We start from the raw sequence: 23,737 nt of genomic DNA, 5'->3' as shown, positions 1-23,737 counted from the left end.
TGCATTCTATCCTCTTCTAACTTCTCTCCAGTTTGTCCCTCTTTCATTTACACAGTACCCTGCAGTAAGAAAAGTACTTCGGCTGAGCGAGTTGAATGAAACAATTGCAGGAGATGACTATGATACTTTTGAAGTATCTCATCGAATAAATGAGCAAYAAGGTCATGTTATCAAAATAAAATTCTACGTATTTTCCTTAAAAAATACATTCCCCAGTCAAGAATACTTAACTTTGAAATTAAAATCTCGACTTTTGGATAAATATGACAGTTCAGGAGAAATACAGGCTTTCCATCACTACACATGAAAGCTCTTGTAGTCCCACAGTTTCACATGAAGCTTTCACATTTTCATGTATCTGTATTTCCTGTGCCAAACTTAGCAGTATAACTGTGAGTGATTWCTTCACTTCCAATACCTGATTGACCCCTCCTGATCCAGTTAAATTTACTGCTGTTTTCAAATTTGTGACTCTAAAACAAAACTGGTTTTAAACAGCAATAATTCGTACCTATGTTTTTCCATATACATAATCAGTCCTCATCAGGTTCCTGCTCTTGGGAGCAGGAACTCCCCCACTCCTRTTATATGCCAATGATGCTAGCAGAAAGGCAGCCTAGCCAATCCTGCTCCAAGTGATTCTTCTGAATATTTGGCCTCATTTTAAAAAGGGGTCTTCAAGAGGAAAAGCTTGTGCAGAGTTTGAGGAGCACAGAAGAACATTTGTGTCCTCAGCAGGACATCTGACCAAGAGCAGCCCTTGCTTTCTGTTGCTTTAAAGGTTTGCTGGAGTTTTCACCCAATCATCTGCTTGAACATCTTGAAAATCAATATCTCCTTCTATAATATCTATCCAAAACAAACACCAGATGACACTGCACGAATTGCCCTAACCCTACCAGATTGTTGTTAGAATCAAAATATGTAGCAGTCTACATTTAACAGGAAGTACTGTATTTTTACCAGCACAACATCTATTAATGTGTCAGTAATAGACTCTATGGAAGAAAGAAGCACTACATGTTCAAAGCTGTCAAACTTCTCTAGATTGCATAGTCTAATAACTGCATTTCTTTGAAAGACTGGAATGCGTGCACACACAAACACAACCTGTTCTCCGAAGAGCAAACACATCAAGCAAATGGCTAATAAGAGTTTGTTTAAACTTTGTTCAGAAGACAGGCTTTTTTTGAAGACTAAGGAATGCGGAGCTAATTTCCTAAGGACAATTTATTCAGTAAATTATCCTGCCCTTTTTTAGCCTCTATCTAAAGACATCCATTTTACACACAGATGAAGACTGAACCACAGGTGTGCTGTACATAAAATCGTTCCTATACCCAGCATGCATAAAACTCCAAAGTTGAGGATCAAATGTAACATTTCAAGCTATGTGCTTATGGAGCAGCCAATGAATCACTTCCAGTAGCCCAGCAGCACTATTTATTATTATTATTATTATTATTATTATTCCTGTTTTTATTCTCAAATTTGCAAAGTGGCAACGTGTGCTTCAGTTTGCTTCGTAGGTACAACATGGAGAGCTTCACTCATCCAGTTCTGCAGAAGAAATGCCTGCCTTAAACAGTCTTACCAAATTGCTCAGCATTCCTGTATAAAAAGCACTGTAGAAATACCAGGAAATAATTCCATAGGTATCTTCAGATTTTTTTCTTCACGCTCACAAAAATATTTTCTCCTGCACTACCTAAGTGCCTTGATTCCCATGTCTTTTTATGGTACTCCATATCCTATTTATAACTGTGATATATTAGGTAACAACTAGCTCCAATTCACAGGGTTTTGGTGACCAAGTAATAGAGCATGTTCAGCTATTTTTAAGCTAAAGAAGTACCCCATTTTCAGACAGGGAATTTACCTTTCATGTTCTCCTTCCAGTTTGTATTCTTTCTATTTTAGGAACTTCAAAGATATTTCAGAAAAAGAGGGCACACTCTCAAAAGCCACTTTTATTCCCTGGTGCATATTTGGGGTTCAGACTAATACACCTGCACTATAAATACAGGTACATATATACATCGATGTAGTCTGTTTGTCCGAATTCTCAGCTCCTCTCTCAATCGCTGTATACTGACTCTCAGTTCCTACAGCCATGCCAATAAATCCCCCTTGGTAAGACAGTCTATATTGATGGAGGAAGCTTTTTCTGCAGGGGGGTTGGACTAGGTGATCTCTAGAGGTCCCTTCCAACCTCAGCCCCTCTGTGTTTTTCTGTGATTCTGTGTATCTAAGCACTTCCAAGCAACATCTACTAAATTAACASAAGAGTTAGTCTAGAAGGCTGCTGGATTTTACTGGGCTTTATAAGGGTGTAAATTCCTGTGCCCTGGACAGCTGTAACCAGTTACATTAGTGAAACCAGTAACATTAGTGTAACCAGTAACATTAGTGAAAGACAGGATCATCAAAGAGCATTAAAAAATACAGGGAGCAAACTGTAGAACAGCCCTCTTGCAATGGGAACAGACAGAACCAAGCAGCCACTTGATGGCACCATTTCCTCGCAAGAGAAAGCGGGTGCAGCTCAGCCCTCSCTTCAGTAGGGCACATTTTAATACTCCAAATGAAAAGTGTATCGACRGCGTTCACTTGTTTCCAGAGAGTTCAGGCAAGATTACACAAAGCCCTGGCAAGGCCACCTGTTTTAACTGGCTCTAAGTTTAAGGCAATTCGGCTCTTTGAAATTCTAGGTGCTTCTTTTCCTGGTTTTCACTCCCCGTGCTGGATGCCACTGGGCGCGGTGCACTTGAGTTTGTAGCAAAGCTGCCACAGAATGGGTAAGACGGGCCTATAATGCCCAGAAAGTTACCATGTGAATCCCTTCCATTTAAAGAAAGGAGAGAGGGATACTTATTGGGAAAAGAGACCAAATCAACTTTTTGGGAAGATACAGACTATCACTGTTTGGCTGCTCCATGGACTTGACCAGAATTGTACTGTAGCCATCAGGAGCACTTCCTTCTGCTGTAAGGGGCTTTTGTTAAAAGCCAAGTAGCGTGGCGGACTGGAGACACAAAGTCAAGTGMGATGGGATTCCCTCTTGATCATCTCACTGCGGTGGGCTGTATACATTTATGTCCTCTCTCATCCTTTAGGGAGAAGCAATGGCTGGGTTTGGGGGGTAGATGGGGATGAGGAACGAATTAGAAAGACAAAAGGTTCAAATACATTTAAAAGCGTCTCCAAAAGAGACAACTCCTATTCCACAAAGTCTTTCAGATGTGCCTTGCATTACTAGTTTTTTTCCCCAGGCAGAAAGACAAGGAGGAAAGCTTATCAGTTTGAGTGTGGTTAAATACAGTAAGCCTGAAAGCCTGTGGGCTTTGGGTAAAAGGAAAATATAGATTAAAACCTCTTAAGATAATTACCTGTTTAGAAGGTTTCTATTCAAGCTAGACTCCTCTCCAGGGAGTATTTGGAGCAGTCTGTTAGGGAAAGGGTGCAGTCAGAAACAGTTGGCTTTGGTGGGGGAGCCGCCGGCTCCCGGAGAGCGCTGCTCTGCCATGCGTGTTTCCTGAGAAACGCTTTAAATGGGGCAGACTTTGTTATTTGGGCAGAAACATGGAATAGGCACAAAGTTGTAAATGCCAGGCCCCACGACTGGGAAAAGGACTTTTTTTCCCCCCTCTTTCAGTAGCTGTGTCTCAACTCCAGTTACAGGGAAGCTATCACATGAAAATGCTGGATTTTATTTGGTTATTTTTTTTCCCATTTAACTTTTTTATCTATTAGTGAAAAGGGTAATTGTTAAGTGGGTGCTTTGGTCAGTATTTCAACGTGGAAATATTGTGAGACAGATATTCATACTGTGTTAGACTGTGGCTTCTTTATCTTGAGTTTAGGGGGTGACTGTTCAGGCCTGCTTGTAATTCAGATTTAAATAGCAGTGGGAAACAGAACATGCTCATGTCATGGATACTGAAGGCCACACGAGTAATTTCTGTCCTCAGTTAGACCTCTGCAATCTCTGGGAAAAAACAGAGATTTCCAAAATCATCGGCTTAAGTTTTGCAGGGGGAGAAATGTACGGCAGAATACTTTAACAATAACAAATACAGGCAATAAGAAAGAGCACCAATCCATATCATGAGATGTATGCTGCCAGTTCTCATACTAACTCTTTTCCATGAAAAAGGCCTAGGAATTACATGTACACACACGGACACAGATGCTAACAGGTGATACTAATGCAGTGCATAACAACTATTCCTTGATTTTGCCTTCAGGCACATTCTGCCCTTTACTCAGCCAAAACCACTAGAGACAGCACTGGTTTGGTTTTGAATACAGGTTGAGCTATACCCTGTTTTGAAACAACACACAGGATCAAAGCATAAGGTATTTCTATTGAAGTTGACATAGTTGCACACAGAGGCACGAAGCTGTGGGGAGAAGATCCTTGCTCTGTTTTTATTGCCTCTATCATACCCCTTTCACACAAAAATTGCTACTTGGTGGTTTTTTCTCTATCTGTGTAACATCAATAAATTACACGTTATCACTCCTATCATCTACTTATAAAGCGTCTTTCAAGGTTTTTAATAGATGCACAATATTGCTACACTTACATCTTCACTGGTTAAGAACTCAAAAATAGCTGTGGTGAGATTACTCTTAATTTATACTACTTCTCTCTTGTGGGCTTTCAAGAAGAAGCATTTCACCACATGTCACAGATTGATACAGAGTATATATTGTGCATCCCAGCCAGGCAGAGATCCTTTCAGTATTTAACACCACAAAGCTGGGATGAGCAGGGGGTTCTAGTATTTGTTTATCCATTTTTCCTAAGCACTGTTAATTCCTCAAAGAGCTATTTGTGCTGACAGATTAACCAGAGATCTTGACTTCTCTTTGTCCTGCAGCTCCTGAGTGGTGGCTACATGATAAGACCAGGATCTCATGTTATTTTAGCCTTGTAAATGATGCTGTGGAAGAAAAACAAGCACAAGAAGATAAGTAAAATGCTGGTGCAACAGCATTTTCCCTTGCAATACTGATATTTGGAGCACTGTGCTCACAAGAACATGCAGTTGTTACAGGCCAGGCTGTGAGGGCAAGTGCCCTGACTAAAATGAGGTGGTTTAGTGGTGCTGTGGTGGCTTACAACTGATCTTCACTTATGGAGTAGATCAAGCATCACATTTCTCGTGGAAATACAGTGATCTGTTCTCTCACATCCCACCGCATGTTCTATAAACATTAGCAGGCTGTATAAATCACTGTTCTTTCCCAGCACCACGTTCAGACTTCACTTCCAAACTGTTTTGAATGAACAAGCTCTCTTTGTGCAGCCAAGGACAACAAAAGAATAGGTTTATTTTCCTCTCCTTCAAATACTGCCCCTGGCCCTACCTTGTTCTAAAGTTGCTGAGTGGGATCACGGCACCAAGATTATACGGCTACTTCACCAAGGATAAGCAAGCAAAACGCACACAAAGTGACCATGGACGCTCAGATGAAAGGAGCAAAAAGCTCCAATGCGAGACAGATCAGTGATGAAAGAGAACRTGCAGTGACCATGTCTATTTTCATATCAGTCCCTCCAACAGACCAGGCCAGCAACGCGCTGGCCAGTGTTTCACAAAGTGTGGGAGGTGTCTCCTTAGAGCCTGCAAAGAAAAGTGAGCCCTGAGTTTTGCAGGGCTTTAACAAYACGCACAGCAGGATAAAAGGAGATGTGGAGGCAGCTGCTTTTGCTCCCTTGGAGGAAGAGTCACCTCTCAAATGTTGAAAAGTCTTTTGTGTTTGACTCTGCTTCACGCGGCGACCGATGATACACTGAGTTTAGTCTTTGCACCCAAGTAGGGCTGAGGAGAAGACAACAGCAGAAAGGCATGGGTAGGACATGAAATAATGACCAGCATATGATAAAAGTTTGACACCCTCTGAGCAGCTCATATGAAAAGGTAGTTCTGGCACATGCAACTTCAGGATGGAGGGCTATTAAAGGTGGGAAAAAAATGGAGGAAGTTAGTCAGAAAGAGCCTGAAAGGAAAAGATAAGGAATTAAAATCCATAGGATCACCAGAGAGGTGGCCTGAATAACACTTTATTAGAATCAGCATGCATATCCAAGGACAACAAAAACAATAACAAGGTTAAATAACAAGGTAAAAGAGTTCATTATAGCTGAAAGTATCCTTCTAAACATGGAAATCATGCCCAAGTGACACTAATAGGAGACAGCATAAGCTGAAGCAGGCTAGATGTAAAACAAAGATTAGGCAGAGCAAAGAGGAAATTTAAAGAAAAACAGCTGAGGTATAAAGACAAACACTGTATTAAAACACTCTTTAAATACTTCAGAAAGAGGAAGCTTACAGGGCAATGGCTGGTACCTAAGAAGTGCCTCAGATTATATAGATGGATAGATTAAATAGACAAGTAGCAGACTCGGTGGGTTAGCCAGATCACTGAGGCACGAAAACAGTAGAGTAATCAAAGAGCTTATAGAAATTGTACAGCAGAACTGGTATTTTTGCTTAAATTTTCAGATGAGGATGATGATGGGAGGAGGTATGCTACCTAAGGGGGAGAAGAAGAAAGCTCTGTCCTGGAAAGCATTATTGAAACAAAACAAATAATAAGTGGACATCCTTCTTGGCGGCTGTGGTATGATTTACAAGCAGAAATACCACAACAGTATCAACCCACTCACCTCAGAATTCTGAAAATGGCTCAAACCTATGAAATTTTAGCGTAAGAGACTTGTATCCTTTATTCTGCTGCCTAGAAGGAGGAGATGTTCTGGRCACATGTCCTCCAGCTTTACCCTGAAATCATGAAAACCAGCAACTTGAGTGACTGCTTTAAATTGATTCTGAAATTACGAGTGTTCTTACCTAACTCAAAGGAAGTAAAACTCTAATCACCACAAGGACTGACAACCCAGCAGCAAGCCAATACTATGGGCATCAAATAATGGAATCAACATTTCAGATAATTAGACAAGAGTTTCAAGAGTGTCTGTGATCTATAAACACGAGTGATTTATGCATCAGTGAAACTTGGGCTCCAAAGTCACAGTCGCTTTTGAAAACAAGCTCATTGCCTTCGTAACGGAAGTACCATCTGCTATTAGTCATTTCTCAGGAGAAGAAAAGCCCGAGAGACCAACCTGACAAAACTCACTTAGTGTGCTGATTGGGAGTATACAGACCAGTTCTAATCAGTAATACAATACTCTGCATCACCAATCCTTTCGTGTGTTGTGATGGCTTTTTCAACAGAGGCAGAGCAAGCCCAGCTTACAGCTTTATGTATCTGTATTTGCACTTACTTCTTCATGCCACGCGGCTCTGTACAATTCAAACATCACAAATCTGCTTCTATGAAACCACAGATCATTTGTGGCAGATATATCTTTGATATTCTTAGAAATCTAAGCCAGCAGGTTACAGATACCACATATGGTTGTTAAAAAGAGAAGTATCCACTCTACAGAATTTCAAATATCCTGCAAGACAAACAGAAGCTACAGCTCCTGACATCACTATTTGAGAACTATGGGTGTCCTTGTTTTCAAATTAGCTTGCTACAGAGTCTATTAGTATATGGACTAAAATAGATATCTAAACATACATCATTTCTGAGATCACCAAAAACAACCTAAAAATACTCAGCATTAGCTAACACATACCACACTCAGATTAGCAAAAATACAGATGAAATTACTATTAACACACAGATGAAATTACTATTAACACACTGTGTGGCTCTGAAACCAAGGAAGCTAGTAGTATCAGTACTTCTCCTCTGAGAAATAATCGTAGCAACACATTTCAGGGGTGAAAAAGGAAGGCCATAAGGTCATAGATTTTCTTCCTACCACAGGAAAAAAAAAAGGGAAAGGTTTTTAAAAAAGAGAGAGAGAGAGAGAGAGAGAGAGAGAGAGAGAGAGAAAGAGAGATAAGGCCAAACTGCCTTCAGTTTCATCCTTCAGATTCATCTAGACTCTGCACTAACTCCAGGCAAAGCAAGCCTGTTAATCCATAAAAAGTGGATACAGGACCCTCTGGCTGCTCAAGAAAATGAAAAGCCAGAGTTTCCATCCCCTCACTCTAAAAGCTCTGTGGAGTTTAGCAAATCGCAGGGCACAGAACACCCTCTCTGCCTTTCCCTACTATACTAGAAAGCTATCACGACAGGAAAATCAGACTTCAGGAGGAGAAAAAAACAAMAAAAAAAGAAGAGACTGGCTCAAAATTCTTATCTTGTAAAAGTTAAGAAACACTGGATTCAGACCAAGCCAGCCACATCACTTGAGCACGTATGGACAAAATGTCCACACTGGTCAATCTGGTCCATCACCAGAAGAGTTTATAACGTGCATTCTCTTTGACATGTAAGAGCTCCCTGTCTCTCTTTAAAGAAAGTCCTCCATCTTCTCAACTTCTTGCCAAWAATTGTTTCATGCTCTTGTTTCTTTTTTATTTGTCGATGCCTCCCTTTTCTTCTCGACTTTCACTCCCTACCAGAATCTCAGAGCTTTTTAAAATATTTTGTGTTATCTAAAAAACACAAAAATCACTTCAGTGATTTTGTCTCATGACTGTCCAACCTGCCTCTCTGTCCTATGGAAACTCTTTGCTAGGATGCTACTCTCCTTTCTTTGGAACAAATTCTTTCACAGATGGACCATCCAATGTCTAAGAATAACCGTTTCAACTGTCAATGCAGACAAAGGGATTCAGTTGTACCGTTCCCATGGGATTCCTTTAAGTTTGGACACATCTGTTAAAATGCATACATCATAGCCTAAATGAAGTTTTTGTCTGATTRTATCTCTGAACACTTGCAGAACTTTCTGCCAGAACGATCTTATCTCCCAGCCTTCCCAAAACATAAATTTGTGTGGTCATGGATGCCTCCTGAAGAGCTCCTGCAGTAAGTGGATATACTATAAAGACAAAACCAACTTAGTGAAAGCCAAGTTCTGATGACTTCCTTCCCTCTCAGTAAATGTTTTTTTTTCAATTTTCACCTGAGCAAGTTCAGCTTTCAAGTCTATGACACTACCAACATATATGTCACCTATCCATAAGGAAGAAAATAGAGGGAAAGTTGCAAAAAGCATCATCATAGACCTCACCTTTACTTCTTTGAAATCTTCTAGAACCTGTGCCTCCATATTTATCTTTGCAGTTTTCTTCCCTTCTGGTTAAGCAGCTACATCTGTTTGTGACAGCAGAGTGACCAGAGGTATGAAACTCATTTCACATTAATAYGGCTCCAGATTAACACGGCTCCAGATTAATTGAAAGTGGTCTTTGCTATCTGTCTAGCCCTACATGAAATCAGTTACTTCAGGAAGCACCTCTTCYTCTAACCTACATCCAATTACATTGTGTGAACTAGAATTCCCCAAAACTTAAAAGGATGGGAATTGGACACAATAGATTTCAGGTTCTGTATTCTGCTTCCAGACTGGAAATACACCAATACAGTTCAAATCCAAAAATTGAAGTGGTAGAAGAATCAGAAATAACACCATTTCATTGCACTGGGAATAAATGGCTGCAGAAGCTGCATACAGAATATACTACATAACAGAATTAATTACTAAAAAGAGCTGTGTGTCACATACGAATTTATCCAGACTTTTTTTTTGCTAACTACTCATTTTTGCTAACTGCTCATAAGATTAGCATTCAGACTACTGCCTAGGCTTTCTTCACTTCTGTATTTTATAGAGGAGGAACAGGTGCTCACCCTACACTAGAGTTTTTATTTCCTACGCCTAGAAAAGGTATTTTTATCTGAATCATTCTAAAAGCACCTTGATTTTTTAAAGTAGATGGTGTATGAATATTTCTCATAATAAATAAGTGGTGTTGTTTTCTGACAAACACTAGTGTTTGTGCATGCAAAATGGTCAGTGAAGATTTCAAATGGATTTGATGAGGTTCTCCATAAAATCCAAGTCTTTCTTCCAGATACATGTATGAGAGCTTGTGGAACCATCTGTATACTAGTACATTTTTCCACGAATTTAAATACCTTACATGCTCACTTACGTTGTGTGTTTCTGATACTCTGCACCAAATTTTTCCACTTCTTGTGGAATACTAGTAAGTGCAATACTTGTGGAATACTAGTAAGTGCAATAGTATTGCACTTCTTGTGCAATACTAATTTTTATGTATCTTTAGATTATTTACCATCCCCTAGAAAACACTTCATCAGAATGAAGCATCTCCTTTTAAAAATGAGGTATGATCTTCACAGTCAGGGATGTAGAGGAAATAGCGTGGTCTGGGCAAGGCACAAGTGGTGCTTCAGGGTGTGGAAGGYAGGTGGTTAGGAAGTGCTGCTAGTCCAAAGTAAAGCTCATCAGAGCTCCAAAAGGCAAGGGGAAAACGACAAGGTGATGCACCCTCGAGAGGAGGGGAGGTGAACGGAAAGAACCAGTCCAAGGGGAAAAAAGAGGCAAAAGCTACAGAGCAGCTGGTAATGGCCAGATAACCCCCTTTAAAGCGTTGGAAGCCACAGGTATTTATCCCTCAGGTCAACTAATCTGTTCCAGCATTAGGGACTGAGGCAATTAAAAAAAAATTAAAAGTTACCAAATGACACAATAGATAACTAGAGGAAATATGCAGACATAAACTAATCATACCTCATTTTTATTTCATGTGAAAACCTGGTATTACCATTTTGCACGTGTGCAAAATGTGTGCACGTGCCAGACACGATTATACGAAAACTGCCTCAACAAAACAAAGGCTATAGCCTACTAAAAATAAAATAGTTTTTCCATTGGKTACAAAGCATATAGGATTAAATCCATATGAAGCCTTATCATCTTTCTGATTTTTGTATTACTTTGTATTTTGGGAATTATTTTTCAAAACTGAAAAGTGTTCATTAGACTTGAACATTTTATTAAATTTCTTTTTTTTTTTTTTTTTTAAATCTAACTTCAGTGTAAAAGGAGCATCTAATCCAGGTTGGCATTTTTTCCTTCACATTTGTATTATACGTTTAGTAAGAATGGAAGTTGATTTGTTGGCGTTAAAATCTTTGGGGTCCAAAAAAACTCTGCTTATCCACTGAACAGGTAGAACATGAAGAGCAGCAAGCTCCCCCATAGCACCTTCTGTTAATATTCCTCACCCTCTGTTTTGGCCACCTCAGAAAGTAAAAGCAGGAGTTCATTCTCTGAGTTCCCTACAATCCTCCTGGCCTCTATCCTAAGGTTGCTTTCATGGCTTTCCATTTGTCCTGTCAAAAAACATCAGTGTGAGGTTTCAAATCCCATCTGCTAATGAACTCTTTCATCTTTATGAATGGGATAAAGAGATTCTTTGTTTGAAAATAAGGATTATTTTTTCCTGTTGTTCAGCTCATTTTTGCATCCTTTCACAAGCCTCTTGTTTTCAGAAAACACTGCAAGCCAAATCTGTACCCCAGTTTTAACAGTTCAACTTCTCAGATTTGAAGGGAATTCTTGTATATACTAAACTCCAAGGTGCCTGCTGCTCCCTTGTTTCACATCTTTCTCTCTTCTCACCAGGTGAGATTCAGTAAATTTTCCCCCATGTTTTTATCAGTTCTATAACAATCAAGATCTCTAGAAGAAGCTCATAATGAATGAAGTCAGAAGCCAGTAGGAATGAATTGCAGCTAAAGTGATTTTGATAGCGATGATCCGTATAACCCGGCTGCTTCCAAGCTTGGCCCTGAGGCAGGAATTTTAAATTAAAAAAAAAGAAAAGGATATACATAATTTTTAATCTGATTTTTTATTGTCATGCCCTGATTTTTTTATAGGCCTCTATCTATGAAGTCTGGCTGGCTTCTGAGCTCTTGAAAGCTGGCATCATTGCCATCTTTCTTTTTTCTTTCCCACCCCCCCTGTAAGTTTTACAAAATCTTAAAACCACCTCACAGCAGGTAAAATTCGTATTCTAAAAGTGTCCTTGCCCAAGAGACTTCCAGGGAGGGAACACTGTGAAATGACAGTATTTTGAAGAGCTGACAGTGCAAATTCTGACTTTCCAAAATCCAGTTTTAATTATTCCCTTATTCCTTTTTTTTTTTTGCCTTCTCTCTCTCACTTTCTTTAGTAGGGAGGGGTGTTTTAAGGTCAGTTGACCCATGCTGAGTAATSTTACAGCAAACGCCCTGAACAAAAGGACTGGTATGGCCACACGGGTCTCCTGAAATCTTCCAGACTTCTGGACAGGTTAGATCTCATCCCCTCACCAGGGGTCTTCCTTGGTGGAAATCCTTTCTAGCCATGGCTGTCAGGGCCAAGCATTTGCAGAAAGGCGTGGAYTGAAATTCCCAGTCAGTAGATACTCCTGGGTAACGAGAAACATGACTATCTCTATAGGAGTAACTACAGTGCTAGCTGAAAAAAGACAAGATGTTTGAGGGCTCTAATTTTATTTCTTAAGAAGCAGGAGCAGCCAGCAGCCTGACCCAGCAGCACACTTGCAGGTTCCTCCGGCTGACCGCGTTATCGTGACCTCAGCAATTCCAGCACTAATTCCCACAGAAGGGAGAAGGGAAGCCCTGAGGAAGTCTTGCTCATGCCCTTACGCAAAGGGCACACAGCTGGCCTGCTATCAGGAGTGTGTTTTTAAGAAGCCCAAAGCAACCCAGCAGTGTGTTGGTGTACTCACAATCAGATGACCCTGTGTGTGCGTGCAGGTTTGTTGGTGAATGTGGTGGGTGGACGAGGGCCRGGCTCAGAGACGGAGCAGCTTCAAGGTTCAGGCAGGGAAGGCCTGGCTTGGTGCTGCATGCACCCGTCTGAGTAATCTCATTCTCCTCAGACGCCTTCTGGTTTTCAGCTGTCTTGGGTTTCTTCCTGAAAACAAACAAAGAGACCTTTGAAGGGACTGACTGCGTATTTGGGAAAAGGCATTTTTAGAATCAGTTAAAGATAACTTTCTCTCCTCTCCTCCTCCTTTTCCCTTACGGGGAAGGAGGCGGAGAAGACTCTCCTCCATGCTTCTTGTTTGGAAACAAACTGCTCCTTGTTTTGACTCTAATGCTATGGCCCTGAGACTGTATTACAGCAAATAGACCAAGCACGAAGATGCTCATTCTGCCCCTACTAATGACATAATAAAACGAAATTCGCCCCAGTGGTTTAGACAGTCAGAGCTCCGCTTGACAAATATTAACCAAGGCTGTAGCGTTCTGAATAGAAACAGTTATACAGAAATCTTTTCAAGATTCGCTTGAAAAAAAAAAAACAAATATGGAGTTTCCAATTCAACACAAATCACAGCAAAGACTTGTTTTGTAAAGGACTTGAAGTAACTTAGAGAGGYGGAGGTCACTGAAGAAAAGCATTAAGATTTGGAGCCTGAAACAACTGATTATGGGCATTCTCACTCCTGAGCCTTGGAGCATTTTGTAAACAGACAGAATTCAGCCTCCAAGGTGCACGAAGCAGGTAGCGATTGCCAGCTCCATGAGGAAATGGAGGCGAGCAGAGGGAAATGGCAGGCTTTTGGGCGCACAGCAAAGCTCAGCGGGGAAAGGCGAGTGCCCACATCTCCTCATTGCTTCTCCTCTGATTTAAAATTGCCCCAAAGGCCCCTGTGCTGCTCTCGGGTGCTCTCATCAGCCACAGCCTCCTGCCTCGGTCAGCATCGCTCAGCGAAGCGCCTGGCAGCTCCTCTCACCCACCAGGCCTTACAGCAGCACATGCAGGAGCCGAGGAGGCTCAGGCGGCCCCAGTAACACCCAGCTACCTCCTGCCAAGCCTGTCCATGAGCAGTGACGGGTCATGCGTGGGGAGCAGGGGACCTTTCCCAAGGTGGCTCCTCATCTTGTGCGGAATGTCCAGAGTGAGGCTGCTACAGCATCCCCTAGTCTAGCAAAACCCCTCTTCAGGCACATGAATCCACCCTTGGAAAGGGCCGAACTGGCCACCCCGGGAGCCGCTGCTACCATGCCGTGCCCCCAAATCCCACCTCCATACACATGTGAAAGCACGGTCGCACACACCAGCAAAGGGTGACTTTTTTGAGGACTAGTGTGGCCCCTGGTTTAATTCTTAAGCGCCACTACATTGATGGGCGAAGCAGAGCTCCGAGGGGCTGACTGAGGTGGGGACACGGCCCTAGGCCCTTCCACCACGTTACATAAAGGGGTTACATAAGGGCGGCCCGGGCTTCGCCGCCATTTCGCGGCGGCCGCCGGCGGGGGGCAGCACCCGCCCGAGGGGACCCGGAGAAGGGTCTTCCCGGGGGCTAAAGTGAAAGTTCCAGAGGAAAAGAAGAGAAAGAAGAAAAGAAAGTGCTTAAACAGGGGGAAAGAGAGAGAGAGAGAGAGAGAGAGACAGAGAGAGAGACAGAGAGAGAGAGCGCGCGCGCGTGCACAACTGCTCCCAACAAACTTAACTTAAAGTTGCACAGATATGGCCAAAGCCAAAACTGATCTAAATTCATAGTACTTAATATCAAAGTACTTAAAGTATCAAAGTACTTAAAAATGTGGGTTTTTTTTTTTGGGTGGTGGGGGGGTTGTTTTCCTAAAACTAAATACAGCATCTCAGGACTAAATATAGCATCTCAGGACTGTGAGCGCTGGCAGCCTTTAATCTGTTCTTCATCCCGTCATTTGGATCCCTCTCTCGCTACGCAGGTGAAGGTGCACACCTGAGGATGTATTAGTCCAAGCATACAGATTGCATGCAACCACATCTTAGATCTGCAGAGGACTAATTCAGGCCACTTCTACTACACACCTCCTCACATCTCCTTTCCAGGTCCTATCACTTTTACATATGCRCCCAAGCTATGGTGGATCCTGGGGGAAGCACAAGTCTAAAGCAGGGCGTTAAAATGCTTGAAAATGCTACCTGAGAAGCTTTCAGGTGGCACCACTCTTCTTCCAGGCCGCAAAGGATACACTGGGTTGGACTCTGGATGCACGCAGTAGTAATGAACTTTCTTGTCTGTGGGAGCTGAACAGCCATATCTAATGTGTGTTTTTAGTTCCAAGTTAACTCAGGTTATATCCTGCCTCTGCCTCAAGCCCTATCTGCACATAGAACTGGGGCAGGACAGTGTTTCCGTTTGCACAAACACAACTTGTCAGTTGCTATTACAGCACGTCGTCAGACCAAGCACTGGCCTGAGCTTTATTTCACTGTGTGGCTGATCCTGCTTGTGCATCCCAGGCCTTCAGATCTCATTAAAAACATTTTAACTACAGGTAGTGACACCAACGAGGCTGTGCACAGCCGCTTCCTGTGCAAACATGTTTATTTGCTGTTAAGGGCGAAGCTGTATCATCAAGATGCTCTTCTATCATCACCTTTCCTCATCTGAGTTCTGCAGCTTGGCCCTTGGGTCACAAGGAAGGGAAGAGAAGCAATGGTGCTGATGGCACTAAAGGAAGTGCTCTTTCACTGCAGGCCTCCTTTCCTCTTACACTGCTTGCTTCTCAGTACTACAGGAATGACACAAATGCTGCTTTCCACAGGAAGAAGGCCGAGTAGGGGAAATGGCCAAGTCAGCTCAGGAACTAAAGAAAATGTTTCATAAAATAAAAATCCTGGGGACACAGTGCAAAGTCCAAAGAAAGATCTTTCTTCTTTTCTGGTCTGTAAATCTGCTATGGTGAGCTAAGGACAACAGCAGTAACCTTGCTTCTACTTCTATATTACCATTGCAATGCTTTTCTTGTATCTTACCGCTCATATAAAAAAAGTCCTACTGCTCCGTTCTTCATCGTTCTTCATTTATATATTATAATTACATATTATTGAATTTGTTAGCTTATTCTACACATTTTGCTACCTAACTACTATATAATTCACAGGAAGCACAGGATCCTGACTGACAAGGCAGGTCGTGGCATCTCCATCCTTGCAAGTTTGCAAAATTTAACTGAACAAGGTCCTGAGAAACCTCATCTGGCTTGGAAACCACCCTTGCTCTCAGCAGGGAATTAGATTACAGACCTCCAGAGGACTACAGAGTCATAGAAAAGTTGAGGTTGGAAGGGACCTCTAGAGATCCTCTAGTCCAACTCTCCTGCTCAAGCAGGGACACCTGGAGCATGTGGCACAGGGCGGCATCCAGGCAGGCCTGGAAGATTTCCAGAAGAGACTCCACAACATCCCTGGGCAGCCTGTTCCAGGGTTGTCACCCTCATAGTGAAGTTCTTCCTTACACGGAGATGGAATTTCTTGTGTTTCCACTTGTACCCATTACCTCTTGTCCTGTCACTGGCCACCGCCAAGAGTTTGGCCCCTTCCTCCCTACATTCTCTTCTCAGGTACTTACACATATTGATCAGATCCCCTCTCAGTCTGCTCTTCTCCAGAGAAAACAGGCCCAGCTCAATTAGTCTTTCCTCATAAGATAGATGCTGCAGTCCCTTAATCATCTTGGTTGTCCTTCGCTAGACCCTCTCTAGAAGCTCCACGTCCCTCTTATACTGGGGAGCCCAGAACTGCACCCAATAYTCCAAGTGCAAGCTCACCAGAGCTGAGCAGAGGGGCAGGATCCCCTCCCTGACCTGCTGGCAACACTCCTCCTGATGCAGGCCAGGATCCCATTGGCCTCCTTGGCCACGAGGGCACACTGCTGACTCATGGTTAACTTGGTGTCAACCAGGACTGCCAGGTCCCCCTCCATGAAGCTGCTCTCCAGCAGGTCAACCTCTAATCTGTCCTGGTGCCTGGGGTTATTCCTCCCCAGGTGCAGGACCCTGCACTTGTCCTTGTTGAACCTCATGAGGTTCTTTTCTGCCCAGCTCTCCAACCTGTCCAGGTCCCCTTTGAKTGGCAGTAAAGCTGTCTGGAGTGTTGGCCACTCCACCCAGCTTGGTATCATCTGCAAACTTGTTGAGGGTGTYCTCTGTGCCCTCATGCAAGTCATTGATGAACAAGTTGATGAACAAGTTGAGCAGCTCTGGGCCCAGTACTGACCCCTGGGGAACACCACTGGCCACAGACCTCCAGCTAGACTCGGTCTCATTTATCACCACCCTCTGAGCTCTGCCGTCCAGTCAGTTCTCAATCACAATCCTCCAAAGCTTTCCAACCTATTTTTGTTCTCTGATTCTATACTCCTTCCATTAACACTTTCATCAGAGAATTCTCTAAAATATCCCCATGTTCCAGAATATAAAATGGGACACTAGCTGTGGAATATGACCTGTCTCAGATATGTCAAAAGAACTRGAAGCCCAGAGGTGGGAGGGAAAATGAAACAAGTAATAAATATTGACTGTGGAACCACCCCAAATTATAGCTGCTTATGCGTCTTCTCTGGAATTCACTGACTGACAGTTCTAGAAGGCAATTCCAATTGTGAGGGTCAGTCTACCTTACCTACTGCTTATGTTATCCTCTATGGATTAATCCTGGGAAAAAAAAAAAGATCAGTTTACTATTTATTTGCTGCTAAGGGAATGCAAGCTGCAACTTATTTGCAAAAGACATTGGAATTAGCCCTTGGAGCACAGGATTCCTGTCTGAAYTGCTGCTACCTCTCAGCTCTTTCTCCCCACACAACTGTGGTGCATCACAAGTTCTTGCAAATGCTGCAGACTCCCACAGGGCCATCGTTGCTTCTTGTGAAGGACAGCAAAGGCCAAGAGAGCAGAGAGGACACTTCTGTATATGGGCCTGCTGGATGAAATACCAGAAGCTAGGGACAGAAAGATGCTGGCCTTTCTCAGTTAATCTAAGTCTCAAGGGTCACTACAGAACTGATCATCTGTAATGATTTATGAGAGATTTATTCACTCTAGTTCTAAACATCCCACCTATTCCATATCTTTAGATTACATAGCTTACATCCAGATACTTCTCTCTCCCTGGTATTCACTTTCAATATTCCTTTACATGCATTACGTAACTTCCCATTATGTTCATTTTCAATACATTTACAATACATCCTCTTCCTTCTTTATTGCACGCTGTCCAGCACCTAATGTCAGGCTAATTGCATCCATGGTCATCCCTGTAGTGAACTGTGCATATCACACAACTTTATTTTATTTTTTTTTTTTTTTTAAAAACACGTTTACACAACCTCTGTGTAAAAAAAGGACCTACAACCACTGCCATCTTTTTCCATTTGTTTTCTGAAACCCCTCTCTCACTATCAGTCTTCGTTGCAATGTGTCATTCCCTCATTCCATGAACTTTAATGCTACAGCATCATATGATAATGGCTCAGATACTGCACAGCTCACAATAGTGCAGCTGCTGCAGGGGTCTGTTTAATTTGAAGGTAGAATTGATAATATTTTGGATGCCCTAACCTCTTTGGATTGCTACCTCTGAGCTTTGGAATGCCTTTAAAATCCGTCTCCTTGCTGCGATTTCTACATACAACCTTCTCCCTCTCACTTGCTTCTGCTCATGATTTTTTTGTATGCATCCACAATTATTTGAGTTTGCAGTGATGTTTCCCTCAATGAGTTTGCACATTCTCATAGTTGTGCCAGCACATCAGGTCCCTAGCAGGCAATGTATTTTGTTGAGCTGCTAATACTTTTCACATGCCAGCTGTAGCGTCACTGAATGCCCCATCTTTCCCTTGCAGCTGGAACAGTGAGAAGTCCTGCAGAGACACCAGGCTAGCAATGAAGAAATCAGTGCAGGTATTGGAACCAGTGCAGCTGCACAGAACCCAAAGTAATACCCTGGCTCTCAGAAAAGCTACGATAATGTAACTCTACGAGAATAATTCTACATAATGAACAATAATGAGGCAGTTCAGGCTCCGAATACAGAGAGGGCTGGGTCACTATCGAGACCTTTGTTCACTGCATACTAAATAGCACTGAGGGAAAACGCCACAGGGTTGCTGATGTTGTTACAAGTGCTCCTGCTGACTAAGTCTGCCCATCCGTGCTCCACGTAGTATTTCTTCCTAACTGAGATACAACAGCACCTTCTAGCAACTGCCCTCAGGTCGGAGATGCCTGTATTGCCTATGCGCTCTACTTAAACACTCGTGTACACTTTGTCTGCAACCTCAGTAATGCACAGCGGTTGTACATGATTACAAAAAGTCTGGCTTTTCAGATCCTAAGAATATAAAAGAGTGAAAACAGTTCACGTTTGGGTTTAAGTGGTATTTTCCCCCAGCATTCTGCTGCACATTCTTCTTCTGCCTGCATGCAACTAGCACCGCTCCTGATATCAGTGCTTATCACTGCCAGTGTTGTGTCTCTCCCTGGCGTGACATTGACAATACATATTTAGAAGCTGACAAAGTGAAAGAGAAGGAGAGAGCAAGAGATAGGGATACAACCACTAGATTTTGAAAAAAAAAAACCAATAACAAACAAAACAAAAAAAGGCCCAAAGAACAGTGGGAAGCCCTAGCATCTGACCAGAGGCATAACCACAACATTCAGGGTACACCAAACACCAGAGCAGAGGCTGCAACTAGCTTTAAACTACCTGAGCCCTCCTGCCTCCCTGCCAGGAGTGTTGCTTCAGTAGCAAGCAGTCCTGCACAGGCTGACTGCCTGAATATTCACACAGTTTCACTCATGGTTTTGCAGCAATACTGATCTTCATGCTGTTACAGCTACATGACTGACAGTTTGTTTAAAATCTCTGCGAGTTCACATGATAGAATGGAAAACACAAACGCCTGAAAACATCATCATAAAACATAATGTGAAAGAGGAATCCCAACAGGACACTGCGGAACAAGAATGTGACACATGGAGAACAGAGGAGATGGGCTCAATGTTCTCATGCAGTAAAAGCCTGGAAATTTTCATCAAAACAGAAAAGTAAAATATTCTCAGAAATCTTTTACAGGAGGCTGATTATCATGATTAAGTTAAACTAAGACCTTAAGTTAAACTTAGCTTGAAATTTGCTGGGTCAACTTCAGACCTGAAGTAGGATTTATATACCCCCAAATTTCTCTGTTTTTTCCATCTAAACCACAAGTCTCATAAAAGTTATTCTCTGCCTGCATAGCTCGCCTCACTTAAAACCTCAGAGCATCTTGGCTACAGCAACACTTCCACAAAACTGGCAAGCACTGAGGTTTGATCATAACAAATCAAAACTATGAGACTTACAGGAAAAAAAAGAAGTCCAAATAACATAAAACTAACTATTTGAGAATATAATAAAACAATCACAACACAAAGTCAAAATTCTCCCAGAATCTCAACTTCACTGATGCAGTCCAGCCAGATTTACCAAACTGCAGTGGCTTCCAGAAACACCAGCCCAAATCATAAATGAATCGAGGCCTAGGAAGCACAGCTTAAACTAAATTCAATCTGCATTGCATGAAACACCAATGAGAGGAAATCTGGAGGTTTCCAAATTTACAGAAATCAAAGGTGTGTCATTAAAAAGTAGCAAGAATAAAAACCAAGACGAACACTCCCAAGACAAAAACGGATGAACCAACTAGAACAGCATGAACCAGAGCAGTAAGCAGAGAGAACCTGCCAAACTAAAAGATAAAGTACATCAAACCAGTCACTGCTGAACTATGCTGTGAGGATACAACTTAAATATTTAACAGTTTTTTAATGACATATTTTTGGCCACATATTTCCTTCTGAATTTGACAAGCAAAACTTAGCTTACACTCCCTAGAAATGACTACAGGTGCTATAGTATGGGGCTTTTTTTAACATGTCTTTTTGTTTTTGTGTTTTTTTTTCTCTGAAACAAGAAGTCTTTTGTAAGAGATAAAACATACTTACAGTGGTTTCCAACTGGTATCACTCTTCAGGTAAATTACTCCAAGCCTTGGACTTAGTGCAGACGTTCATTGGGGCAGGGAACAGAGAGAGGCTGTGTCTGTACCGGAAAGAACCAAAAGGAAAAGGTCAGGGGGAAATAATAATTATTTATTGAGAGTAAGCAAACTYGCTGCAAGGCTAACTGGCATTCCCCACTGTCAGCACAGCTGGCTGAAACCTTGCAGGGCCAAAATCTTCCTGGGCCAAACTCTGTAGGCCCAGCTGTAAATGATAACAGCATCAGCCCCTGAACCCCTGCAACCTGTTGTGGCAATGGGAGCACGACAGGGAGAATTAGCTGGCAAAATGCTCTCAGTGAAACTCGTTCTGAGAAGCTGCTCACTCTAATGGCGTAAGCGTGGGGAAATGATGGAGAGCTAGCAGAAACTTTGCACTAGAAGGCATCCTCCTCACAACAAAACGGCTAGCTCTGTTCAGAGCAGCAAGAAACACTTCCTCAGAGCCAAAAGACAGGAAAAGGAAGGAAAAATGCCCCTTCACTTGTTTTGCTCTCTTTACATCACAAAAATAATGGCTCATGCCAATGCAGAAACTCCATTTACGTACCCTCAGCCACCACCGAATCAACGAATATTCAAGGTTGGAAGGGACCTCTAGAGATCACCTAGTCCAACCCCCCTGCTCCAGCAGGGACACCCGGAGCACGGGGCACAGGGTGGCATCCAGGCGAGTTTTGAAGATCTCCAGAGAAGGAGACTCCACAACCTCCCTGGGCAGCCTGTTCCACTGCTCTGTCACCCTCACAGTAAAGAGGTTCTTCCTCACCTGGAGATGGAACCTCCTGCGCTCCAGCTTATGGCCATTACCCCCTGTCCTATCRCTGGCCACCAATGGGAAGAGCTTGTCCCCTTCCTCCCTGCATTCTCCCTTCMTGAACTTATACATATTAATCATATCCCCTCTSAGCCGTCTCTTCTCCAGAGAAAACAGGCCCAGCTCATTCAGTCTCTCCTCATACAAGAGATGTTCCATTCCCTTAATCATCTTAGTTRCTCTTCTCTGGACCCTCTCTAGAAGCTCCATGTCCCTCCTTTACTGGGGTGCCCAGAACTGCACACAGCTTTACTGCAGTGAGACAGTGAAACAAATTATGGTCAACCTTTCAGTGGAGATTCAGCTGAAGAGGAGTTTTATGTCTGAAATGTCTTGAGCTAAACGAATTGGGCTCAATGGACTAATACACAAATGCTGCCAAAGGAAAACCTCAGCTCCAATATTTATTAGAGGGTGATTTCACCACCCAGACCTAAGTTTTTGGGAGTATTTACCTTTTGGGGGAATTTAAATCCTGCTCTAGACTAACACAACTCCTCCTTTGCTAACTTCTTATGATCTTTGCATGGCTCATTGTGGATGTTGGAAGTATGTTTGAAGTTAGCATCCAGAGACTGAATTAAATCCTGCTCACTTCACTCATGCAAAGAACTCCCGGGACACCGGCATAACCGGTGCTGCCCACAGAGAAGTCAGCGGTGCCGTTTCCATGAATAAATGATTTTCCTGACTCTGATCAGCCAAGTAAGGGGAATATTTGCTTTATCAAAAAAATCAAGAAGGTGAGCAAAAACTGAGAGGAGATGCAATTGTTATTTCACAGGTAGTTAACGTCACCATGCAAGTCTGAATTTATGTTGGCAAATGCACCACAATAAAAAAATCCCCACTGTTCAGTGCAGCAGGAACACTGGAAAGGGTGCCAGCAGACAGAATGAAGGATTTTAGCTGACACCATAATAATGTACTTCACAAAATATACATTCAGTTTTATGTTTAATTTACACATTTTGCAATAATGAAGTTTATTGGTGACTGGGATATATGTTACGTACTCCTTCAAATGAGCAGCACAAAGCCTGGCAGCTACACTTCACAGGGGCTCAGGCACACGTTTTCTTTGATTGCAGGTTCTCCCCAGTTGTGGGTTCTCTCCTCTTGAAGTCTGCTTTGAACTTCAGGTGTGGTTAATTCTAACACCAGCCTCACCTTGTCCCCTCAGATCAGCCCAACCCTCTCAGTTTCACCAGGATTTGAAGTGGAACCAGCATCAGATTAGCCCCAAAGAATTACATAAAACACTGGCACTTTTGACCAATATCAAAGGTTGTATTGCAAAGGTGTGAGTATTGCACAGGTGCTCAAGTATTCTGCAATTTTAGCATGGCATTTAGCATAGCTTGCATCTCCTTCCCACTTCCATGTATGCTCCACCTATCCTCTTGCTAATTCTGACCTTGCTTCTTATATCCCCTTTGAACACCATAATCTGACTTTTAGTTGGTCATTCCTCACCTTTTTAAGGTGTGGATCCTGCATACCTTAAAGAGTGCCCAGTTCTTTAGTTCACATGCAATTCTAACTCCTAATTAAAGCAGAAAAATCACAAGATCAGGACCTTAGTCTTTTCTTGGGCAGAACTCCTGCTGACTTCACTTCTAATTTCACACAAGAGGAGCCTAAGAACTGAATGTACTAATCCTGCATATTTTGTCACATCTCTCTCTTTGTGTCATTTGTTGCTCATCCAATCTCTGGGATCCCAATCCAAACGGTTCTCTGTTGTGGCACTGCCTAGCACTCAATCTGGCTTCACGTCAAGGGTCAAGGAGACAAGTTGTTACAGATAGTCTGTTCAAAGTCTTCTACAAAAGCTGGGAACTAAAATTCCTGTGAAAGTCAACACTTAAAATATCTTCTTTTTTTTCTCCAGCATTTTTGCTATGGCCTGGAAAGATAAAACTTTCCCTCCAGCCTGATGAACATAATGCATAGAGAGCAYCAGCATAAAGTATAAAATATACTCTTTGAGTGCATAAAATCAGCAAAGAATGTTTTTTTAAAAGATACAAGGAGCACAATGGAAAAAGAAGCACCGCAATATTTTCTAAAAGTCTTAGGCTAGCTAGGGAAAAACAAGCAGAAAAGGATTTTTGAACTTGAAAAAATTGGGCAAAATAGCAGACAAGTGGGACAGCAGGGG

The 23,737-nt window shown here is 42.4% G+C and overlaps 1 protein-coding gene across 1 annotated transcript in view; it reads right to left on the bottom strand.

The window, feature by feature from the left end:
* Window positions 1-20,761, bottom strand: part of ZBTB20 (zinc finger and BTB domain containing 20) — a 32,798-nt gene extending 12,037 nt beyond the window's left edge. The window contains exons 1-2 of the mRNA XM_026037210.1: window positions 20,701-20,761; window positions 12,654-12,841 (exon numbers count right to left, since the gene is read on the bottom strand). The gene's annotated coding sequence lies outside the window, so the exon portion shown is untranslated. The remainder of the gene's footprint in view (window positions 1-12,653; window positions 12,842-20,700) is intronic.
* Between the last annotated feature and the right edge of the window lie 2,976 nt (window positions 20,762-23,737).

Source organism: Nothoprocta perdicaria, unplaced genomic scaffold (assembly GCF_003342845.1).
Source record: "Nothoprocta perdicaria isolate Ctin4 unplaced genomic scaffold, notPer1 scaffold_193, whole genome shotgun sequence".
NCBI classification, from domain to species: Eukaryota; Metazoa; Chordata; class Aves; order Tinamiformes; family Tinamidae; genus Nothoprocta; species Nothoprocta perdicaria.
Note: the sequence above shows the minus strand (reverse complement) of the source record. Positions and strands in the feature narration are given on the sequence as shown.